General features: G+C 43.1%; 2 non-coding genes across 2 annotated transcripts; one reads left to right on the top strand and one right to left on the bottom strand.

Annotated features, from left to right (window-relative positions):
* Positions 1-5,794: 5,794 nt before the first annotated feature.
* On the top strand, positions 5,795-5,865 carry TRNAG-GCC. The gene has a single exon. It is a non-coding gene; the product is annotated as a tRNA-Gly (tRNA).
* A 281-nt stretch (positions 5,866-6,146) lies between these two features.
* TRNAA-CGC lies at positions 6,147-6,218 on the bottom strand. The gene has a single exon. It is a non-coding gene; the product is annotated as a tRNA-Ala (tRNA).
* Positions 6,219-10,626: the final 4,408 nt, after the last annotated feature.

The raw sequence follows: 10,626 nt of genomic DNA, 5'->3' as shown, positions 1-10,626 counted from the left end.
AGTTGAATTAGGTTCCCCAAATGGAGCTGAAGCTGAAATGACCTTTGGAAACATGCAGACTGAAGGGAAATGTACAGGGTGGAGAAAGCAACAAAGCCATCATCACGAGGAATGAGCATGCTGTGTTTTGTGCATGACAGAGGGCAGCAAGAATGTTGCCATAGTCAAAATGGCCCTGGGAATTGGGGAGTCTGGTGAATCAGCTAGGACTGGCTATTTAATGTTCTGTGCCAGATGAAAACGCAGAGTCCCTTGTTCAAAAATTAAGAATTACAACAGGACGACAGCTAAGCATTCAGCTAAGTGCCAATCAACTAAGTGCAAGACTTTGTGCAAATGTACAGGTTGCACATCTATGAAGCTCGCCCTGAATTTGGCAACGTTTAAAAAATGTGGTTGGAATTAGGATCCACTGAAGTTTGTGAGCAGAATGATAAAATGAAAACAATGTTTAAAAAAAAAAAAAAAAGAGAGACCTCTCCTGGGAATAATTCCATAATATGTATCAAAATTTAAAATGTACTCACTCTTGGGCTTAACAGTTGCACTTCTAAGAATCTATCCTGCAGATATTTCATACATGAGCAAAATGGCATTTGTTCAAAGATATTCACTGCAGTGTTGTTTCCACTAGCAAAAGATCAGAAGACTAAATGTCCTCGGCTAAGGAACTGGTTAAGGTAATTCCAGTACCTTCATGCAAGGGACATTTTCATCATCCTCATACATTTTAGCATTAGAGCTGGAGTCTTCATTTCCAAGCTTTGATTCTAAATCTTTAGGAAACCTGGCCCGGAGCACTATTTGTGATTGTGGGACGGAATAAATAATGTTTTACTTTTTAGCCAGTAGAGTGCAGTTAGATAGGAACATAGAACTATTAAAAAGAAAGAGGTAGCTCCACTTGTATAGAAGAAAAATTTGCTGCTATCTTTAAAAAAAAAAAGGAGAGAAAGAAAGAAGAAAGAAAGAAAGAAAGAGAAAGAGAGAAAGAAAAAGAAAGAAAGAAAGAAAGACAGAAAAAAAGAAAGAAAAAAGGCAACGGTCACAACAGTAGGTATGGTGTGTACCTTTTGTGCAAAAAAGCTAAATGCAATTTGTATCTACATACGATTTCTGTGCAGGGAAATACAAGAAACTGATGGCAGTGAGTCACCTCTAAGAAATGGAATCCAGAAAATGGGGGTAAGGGGTGGAGGGTGGGATGAAGACAAGCTTTTTAATGCATACTCTTATGCTTTTAGAATTTTGCACCATACGCATGGATTACTTATGAAAAGAATATGTATATATACATACATGTATATATATATATATATATATATATATATATATATGTATACTTCCATTAGATGGTGGGTGGCCAAGTGCCACAGCTCAAGAGGGGTTGAATAAATGCTGCATCAGAAATGAGTGTCGAGAGAAGGATAAAGAATTCATACCCATATATCCTCCACCCTGAAGACTCCCTATGAATTCGAAATTAAGTCAATTTTGAACCAGCAATAAAAATGATTAAATTTTGAAAAATTAAGGAAATTAGAAGCAGAAGAAGGAAGGAGGGAGGGGAGAAGTAGGAGAGGGAAGGAGGGAAGGAATAGGAGAGGGAGGGAGAAAATTCAACTAGCAGCAATTGCGGGGGGGGGGGGGGTGGGGGTGCAAAGGAAAGCAGGGGTTTCCCAGGTAACCCAGGGGGTGAACTGATAAGGATCTGCAGTAGTCCAGAGGGACAGGCTTGAGGAGGAAAAGCAAGATTCAGCGCTGTTTTAAAAGAAGAAAATCCGACTTGTTGACTAATTAGACATGCTGCAGAACTAGGAATGAGCCTATCACGAGCAGGATGATTTTGCAGTGACAGCTTTCCAGGAAAAATTGCTGCATTCTCAACATCTGCATGCATCTGAGAATTACACCTGGATTCTTCATTTCCATGCCTTGATTTTAATCCTTAGGAAAGTAGGCCTTGGGGTACTACTTGTGATTCTAAAATGGAATAAGTAATGATTTAATTCCCAGCCAGTAAAGGGCAATCCAAATGACTGGCTCCACCATTTCCCCAGGGCTAGTTTGTAACCTGGGACAGAAATAAGCTGTGTGTATTAAATCAATACAATCACTCACAAGTTTAAAAAAAAAAAAAAAGCATTGCTTTGGTGGCTATGTATTAAATGAACTATTTCTGTTTCTTAATGGTTTGCTTTCTTCAGATGATATAAGCCTGGCCACATTTCCATGGTGAGCCAACACCAACCAGGGATAGGGTGCCTTGAGCAAGAGTTCCAAGAGCTATGATGCAAATGACAAGCCCCTGCCTGCCCCATCGGGCTGTCACAATGACAGGTTTCCTGAGAGAAATGATTGGATAACATTGGGTAACATTCCACGGCACTCCTCGCTTTCTCCTCTCTGCCAGCCTCAGGAAGGGCCACTCATCAGAGCATGATGGCTCCACAGACTAGGAAGTGCTCGTGTGTGCTACCCAAAAGACACCGTCGGCCATCTGTGATCTTTCCGTGCTTAACCATAACCAGTCACGAAATCACTGCTTCCACAGCACCTCCGATGTGGAACAGGATTAACACAGAGCATTGCAATGAAACACAACGATACACGTGTTTGTCCTGACGTGACCTGTGTCATGATGTGACTCAGAATTAGCAAGAGGAAGTTCTGCCTGCCTGAAGAAGCCCTGTCTCCACCGATTCCATGACAACCCACTCCCCTGCTTCTCCACCTCTGGCTCCTCAACTCCTACCACTCCCTAAAACAGACCTTCTCAAGGCTTGGCCTTCAGCTCTCCTCTCTCTGTGATTTCCTCCACTTTCAAATACTTACCTTTTACTTCTGTGTTGTTGCCCCCGACTCCACTTTCGTAGTCTTGATTTCTCTAGATCTAGAGGTCAACTGCCCAGAAGGCATTTCACCCTACTTACCTCAGAGTGTATATTTCCGGAAGCAAACACTTTCCTCCACCCTTTTCCTTCCAGTCAGTTTTCTGCCAGACCTGACATGACACCACTATTCTCCCAGTCACTTAAACTAGATTTCTTTTTCCCATCCTTCTACCTGGCCATGAACCTCAAGCAACAGCCTTCCTCCTACTTCAGAACCTCAGTGCTGCTCCGATTACACTGTAATCACCTCCTGAATGAATTTCCTGACTTCTGGTTTCTCTTACTTCTAATTCTCTGGCACATTGTTACCAGATGGCACCTGGGTGGCTCAGTTGGTTAAGCGTCCGACTTTGGCTCAGGTCATGATCTCACGGTTCGTGAATTCGAGCCCCACGTTGGGTTCTGGTGCTGACAGCTCAGAGCCTGGAGCCTGCTTCAGATTCTGTGTCTCCCTCTCTCTCTCTGACTGACCCTCCCCCATTCTCTCTCTCTCTCTCAAAAGTAAATAAACATTTAAAAAAAAATTTAATGCTTTGATTCTCCTCTTGCTCAAAAAATCTTCAGTGGCTTTCCTTGCCACAGAATTACCTTTATCTAAACAACTTGCAATAAGTCATACAAACTTTTTCATGGTCTTAATAGTTTTTTTGTAATTCTACCACAGATACACTCTTTACATTTTTCTTAAACTTTCATATTTTCAGCCTATATCACATTCAAGGGTAATAAGTTCTCTAAATTTACTATGTTTTGGGTAAAACTGTTTCTCAATTTTTGTTGTTTCGATGCAAGCAATATAAGTACTACTCAAACTGACTTAAAAAAAAAAAAAAAAAGATAGCTCATTTTCCAAAGACAAGTTACTGACTCACATAAACACAAAATCTAGATTTTGTTCTATTTAAGCATGGTTGCTTTTAGGGGCTCGGCGTCATATTGGGGATGTTTCTCTCTCTCTCTCAAGCAAGATGGCATCAGCAAAACTAGCTATATACTCAATCTGTTTGCTCACCTAACAGAAAGATAGTTTTTGTTTATATCTCTGGAAAGAAAGTTCTGGTAAGTTCTGGAAAGTTCTATCATCCCTCTTATGGCCACATATCCATCTCTAATTAAACACAGGTGGGGTGCCTGGGTGGCCCAGTTGATTAAGCATCTGACTCTTGATTTGGGCTCAGGTCAGGATCTCACAGTTGGGGCAGATCCTGCTTGGGGTTCTCTCTCCCTCTCTGACTGACTCTCCCCTGCTCTCACAAAATGGGTGGAGCAGCTCCAAGTATTATACCTCATATGGCAGTGTTACAAGCAGGAAAGAAAAGTCAAAAGAGAGCTTCCATACCATCTTTCCCAGAAGCCCCTAGGTTATGTCTATGCTGCACTGTCTTTGGCAGGAAGGGTCACAAACCCATCTGAGACCAATGTTTGGAAAGGAAAATGGAATAACTGGCTTACAGCACCACATTTGTTCCTAGGGCTAGGCTGACTCACATGGACTTGCAGTAAGGAAAAAAAAAAATGTAGTATGGTCTTTGATAGGTCACTAATATTATTTGTCACTAGGCTGTATTTCTCATTTGATCCTTCTTTCTCTTTAAACTTTTGGTAGTGTTTAAGTTTTTTAGACTGTTTTAAATTTTGAATCGAACATTTTGGAGTTTGAAGGAACGTAGTTAGATCAGGGCTTTTCAAAATCTTTTCTTTCAGACTTGTAACCCATCAAACAAATGAAAATAAATAGGAGAGTTTAAAAATGGCCTGGTAGAGGGATATTTGGCTGGCTCAGTCAGTGGAGCCCTCCACTCTTGATCTCAAGGTTGTGAGTTCCAGCCCCACCTTGGGTACAGAGGTTACTTATAAATAAAGTATTTTTTAGAAAAACGTCCAGTGGAAGTGATGGGGCTGGGCAAAGAAGGTGGGGCCCCAACAGACAATGGCCATGAGGCTCTCCTGGCAAGTTAGAGCCCTTTCAGGATGCAATTAAAAAAAAAAAAAAAAAAAAAAAACACATCTCTATCCAGTTCTAGTTCTCTCATTTTAAAGAGCTGAGGTTGTCAGAGGTAAAAATGATTTGACTGCATTCTTCCACAGGTGACTTAGGACTGCAGTTTCAATTTACTGAGTCCCTAACGTCTTCATATCTTTTATGTCTTCATATCTTTTATGTCTTCATAATTTCATGATGTATTTATCTTCAAATTTTGCTCTCTATTCACACAGTAAAAACTTCTTAAAAATAAATCCTAATGTGGGAGTTCTTAGGTTAGTCATTAATCTTTTATGATTTTCTCCAACACCACTCTAGTATTCTTGATGTATAGTATCCTATGGGTAGAGGCTCTGATTCATAAAATTAGTGTTGAAAAGGGGACCATGATCAAGTCATTCACAATGAAAGAAAGAGAGGTTTAGAGAAGTTAGGTCATTTGGCTAGAATCACCAATGCTTCAAAGTCAGGTCACAGCGTTCTAATTTACTCTTATAATTTGGTCAGGGTCCTAGCTCCTTACCCCTTGTTCCTAACAAATGTGAACACGTAGTTGTTTGAATAGCTACTATAACAGAGGAAAAATAGGGAGGAGTTGTTACAAATCGTCTAAAGGTCCGAAGAGACATCTAGGTAGCTGTGTAATCCTGTATACACATAACAAAATTTGCATTTGCCTGCTTCACCGCGATCAGCTTCAGAAGAATCACTTAATAAAGTTCAACAGAAGTTAATAGGATTGGATTTTTTGTCAATCTGAATGTTTTCCCAATATTTTATGATAATTATTTAATTACAGATTCCACTGCTTTATTTAATATTGAATACATAAACATATAATTACAAACAGAAGCGAATCAGCGCACACGTGGAAATATCTCTTCTATTGAAATATGGGAAGCACTTCCTCCTGTGAGCATTGGTGGTTCAGTGGTAGAATTCTCGCCTGCCACGCGGGAGGCCCGGGTTCGATTCCCGGCCAATGCAACCTCACTTTTCACTTTACTTTCTAACTGTGTAAGTTAGGATCCCAAAGCAAGTTCAACGGTAACCATACCCAAAAGTTGGTTTTATGCAAACAAGGAAAGAGGTATCGGGGCAATTTCCGGTTTCGCTTTTACTTACAACTTAAAAGGCCGTTTCCCTGGGCTTCGCTGTTGTTTCTCTGCCTCACTGTTAGATTGTTCTTGGACGCCCTACTGTTCTGTGAGCAAAAGGTCTACGTGTAGTTTTCTGTGCTAGGAAAAAAAAAAAGGATAACGGCTGTTTGGAGATGCCGGGGATTGAACCCGGGACCTCACACATGCGAAGCGCGCGCTCTACCACTGAGCTACATCCCCCAGCCGAGGATCCCTTTTCTGGTAAAGGTATTCATTCAGTCTCTGTGGCGCCGGTCAAATTAGTAGGGTTTCACGACCTGATTTCGGTGAGCGTCAATGCCGCACATTTCCACTCTTCCCACCCCGGTGTGAGGCCGCTCCTCCGGTGCTTCGGGACCTGCCGCAGCCAGCGCTCCGCGGCACAAGCAGGACGAGCTCCCGAACACTCCCGCCCGCGCCCCGAGCGCGCAGCAGAAACGACAGGGCGCCCGGCCGCGCCAGCGGGGGCGGGACGGTCGTGCGCAAAGCGACCCAGGGCTGGAGCCCTCCGCGGGTTTACCGCGCAGGCGCCGGGGCCGCGAGGTCGCCGCCGCCTTGCCGCCGGCTCCCCCGGGACTCGGAGTCGGGACTGAGGGCCTGCGCCGCGCGGCCAGCGTCTCCCTGGTGCCCGCCTACACCTGCTACTGGAGTAGAGCGCTGGGGACCCTCCGTGCGCGCTCGAAAACCTTAGGGCTTTACCTTTCCCCACCCCCTTAAGAAAACGACCTGTTCACACCAACTCCCCATAAACTGGGTTATGTGGGGGCTACTCCACCAAACTCCTGGAGGTGTAAATGATTTCACGACATGCTCTTCTTTTCCATGGGGACCAAACTGAAAGAAAGAAAGTGACACCGCCACCCTCTTTGTAGCTTAATTAGATCGAAATGATGGTTAAGTCGGGGAGGGGAACCTGCTCAAAAAGGATTTTTTTTTCTCTCTGTTTGATATTTTTACACCTTGGACCCATCTGATGAAGAGGTTAAGATAGTATAAAGTAAGTCACTGAACACCTCCCCTCCCTAACCACTAATTGCACTCCCAGCCCCAAATGAAGACACGTTATTTGGGTCCTGTTGCCTCGGAAATTGCCTCTCTCCAGTTGTTTGAGTGCTAGATAATACAATGAGCTAACTTGCATTCTAGCCGCATGATGTGTGTTTGACCCTTCCGGTGCAGTTTAAACTGACACCACCCCAAGGCAAGCGAAGGCACCCTGATAGGAGGAGGGGAGAGATCTGGTGTCCGGGGCCCTGGATAGCTATCACTTCCAGCCCACCTGGAAGGCAGACCAGACCCAACAGGTAGCAAGGACCATGTGGGCCTAGAAGTTCTACTCACTTCCGTTGCAGGAAAATACCCCTCATAAATGAAGTGGTCAGCAGTCCAAAAGGCAGAGCGGAGAGAAGTTTCAGAATAATTCTGAGTAAACCACAAGCCGCATCATCAACTCTTAGATTACAAATAAATAAATTCCTGTGTTTGCTTACAGTAATTTAAGCAAATAATGGCTCATGATCAGATTTTGTTTTTAACTAAAACAAGCCACATGCTGATCTAATACAATAATACAGAATGTCCAAAAAAAACACACACAAAAAAACCCCAAAAAACAAACCACGTCAGGGGACAGCCATTAGGAGCTCTGCTCCAAGCCAGAACATTTCCAAACCAAACCCTAGATTCCATCCTGAGGCACTAAAAGATGAACGTGTCAGTTGACTCTGAATTGGGAAACAGGGATAAAAACATTTCTCCACCCTCAAGGTTTTCACCGGGGCAAATAACAACCGCAGCAATTAGTTAATTGTAAAGGAAGTATGTTGGCCTCTGGTCACCTTACCTTGCCATTGTCTTTAGACCCCTCCCTCAAGTGAGGGCTTATTTCTGTCACCTGAGGAAACTCCCTTTCTGGGGACAACTCCCTTCTTTCTCAGGCAATTCTGAAATTTCAGAGCGAAGCCCAGAGAAGGCTCTTTTTAAATTCTCACTCATATCCTACCAAGCCAAGGTCTACGTAAATGCATTTGACAACAAAAATGAAGCTAAACTCTAAAGCCAACAGAGGATATCACATTGATTTACTGGCCTGGCTTAACCCAAAAGAAAGGCTCTAACTCAGGGGACTTTTTCAGCAACGGTGGTTGACGGGAAAGGTGAAATAGGAGGCACATTTTTGGATTAGGGAGCCTTTTCAGGAAAACTTGGATCACATCTATTCTTTATGCAAATAAAACTGCACCAACTCTGCTCACAGATGAAGAGACGCTGGCCAAATGTCCAAAATTATAGACTACAAAAAAAAAAAAAAAAAAAAGCCAACTCAGTTCTATCTTCTACCCTCCTATTTCTCTTGGTTGGGGACAAATTTGCCTTTCGCAATCTCCCTCTTTCTTTGTCACACACATCACTCACACACACACACACACACACACACACACACACACCACGCACAAGGGTTGACCATAGGCCCCCACTTTGAAGCATGTCATGTTTCTCTCTTCCTGTGCTTACACCTTCCCTTTCACATTCTTGCTTGAACTCTTGGCACTCTGTCCAGCAGGTACAGAGCGTGTTCCCCTCAGAGCTGGCTATAAGCTAAAATATTTATTCCCAGTCCAATTAGCAGTTCTTCCTCCTGACTGCACATTAGAATTACTGGCAGAGCCTTTGAAGAAGGCTAATGATTGCTAGAACCCAACCCCAAATCAATTAAATCAGAATCTCAGGGAACGGGTCCAGGCATCAGTACCTTTTTAAACTCTCAGGTGATTCTTTGGGGTGCCTGGGTGGCTCAGTGGGCTAAAGCGAGACTGACGTCAGCTCAGCTCATGATCTCTTGGCTTGTGAGTTGGAGCCTGGAGTGGGGCTCTGCACAGACAGCTCAGAGCCTGGAGCCCCTTTCAGATTCTGTGTCTCCCTCTCTCTCTGCCCCTCCCCTGCTCACGCTCTGTCTCTCTTTCCTTCAAAAATAAATAAACATTAAAAAAAGATGTTTAGGGGCGCCTAGGTGGCTCAGTCGGTTAAGCAGCCGACTTCGGCTCAGGTCATGATCTCACGGTCCGTGAGTTCGAGCCCCGCGTCGGGCTCTGTGCTGACAGCCCAGAGCCTGGAACCTGTTTCAGATTCTGTGTCTCCCTCTCCCTGACCCTCCCCCATTCATGCTTTGTCTCTCTCTGTCTCGAAAATAAATAAACATTAAAAAAAATATGTGAAAAAAAAAAGATGTTTAATCTCAGGTGATTCCATACACAAAAATAAAGTTAAAATGGATGAAAGACCTAAATGTGAGACAGGAAACCATCAAAATCCTAGAGGAGAAAATAGGCAGCAACCTCTTTGATCTCAGCCACAGCAACTTCTTACTAAACATGTCTCCAGAGGCAAGGGAAACAAAAACAAAAATGAACTACTGGGACCTCATCAAGAGAAAAAGCCTCGGCACGGCAAAGGAAACAATCAACAAAATTAAAAGGCAACTGATGGAATGGGAGAAGATATTTGCAAATGGCATAATGGATAAGGGGTTAGTATCCAAAATCTAGAAAGAACTTATCAAACCCAACACCCAAAAGACAAATAATCCAGTAAAGAAATGGTCAGGAGACACGAAGAGACACTTTTCCAAAGAAGACATCCAGATGGCTAACAGACACATGAAGACTCTCAACATCACTCATCATCAGGGAAATACAAATCAAAAGCACAACGAAATACCACTGACAACTCAGGAAGTAACAGATGTTGATGAGGATGTGGAGAAAGGGGAACCCTTTTGCACTGTTGATGGGACTACAAACTGGTGCAGCCCCTCTGGAAAAGTACGGAGGTTCCTCAAAAAATTAAAAATAGAATTACCCTATGACCCAGCAATTGCGCTACTAGGTATTTATCCAAAGGATACAAAAATGCTGATTCGAAGGGACACATGCACCCCAATGTTTACAGCAGCGCTATCAACAATAGCCAAAATATGGAAAGAGCCCAAATGGCCACCAACTAATGAATGGATAAAGAAGATGTAGCATATATATATATATATATATATATATATATATATATACACACATACACACACACACATACACACACACACAATGGAATACTACTTGGCGTCAAAAATCATGAAATCTTGCCATTAGCAACAATGTGGATGGAACTGGGATGTATTATGCTAAGCGAAAGCAGTCAGAGAAAGGCAAATATCATATTATTTCACTCATATGTGCAGTTTAGGAAACACAACAGATGAACATAGGGGAAGGAAAGGAAAAATCAGACAAAAACAGGGAAGCAAACCATGAGACTCTTCAATACAAAAACAGAGGGGTGCCGAAGGGGAGTTGGGTGGGGGATGGGCTAAACGGGTGATAGGGGATGGGCTAAATGGGTGACAGGCCCTGGGTCTTCTATGTAAGGGATGAAACACTGGGTTCTAGTCCTGAAACCAATACTATACTGTATGTTAAGTAACTTGACTTTAAATAAATAAATTAAAAAAAGAATCTCAGGTGACTGCAAGGAACAAATAAGCCTGGGGGGGGGGGGGCGGGGGCTGCTGCTTGATGGCTATTTGCATGTCAAGAAGAGAAGGCCAGTGATGGTGTTT

Source organism: Leopardus geoffroyi, chromosome C1, assembly GCF_018350155.1.
Source record: "Leopardus geoffroyi isolate Oge1 chromosome C1, O.geoffroyi_Oge1_pat1.0, whole genome shotgun sequence".
Taxonomy (NCBI): Eukaryota; Metazoa; Chordata; class Mammalia; order Carnivora; family Felidae; genus Leopardus; species Leopardus geoffroyi.
Note: the sequence above shows the minus strand (reverse complement) of the source record. Positions and strands in the feature narration are given on the sequence as shown.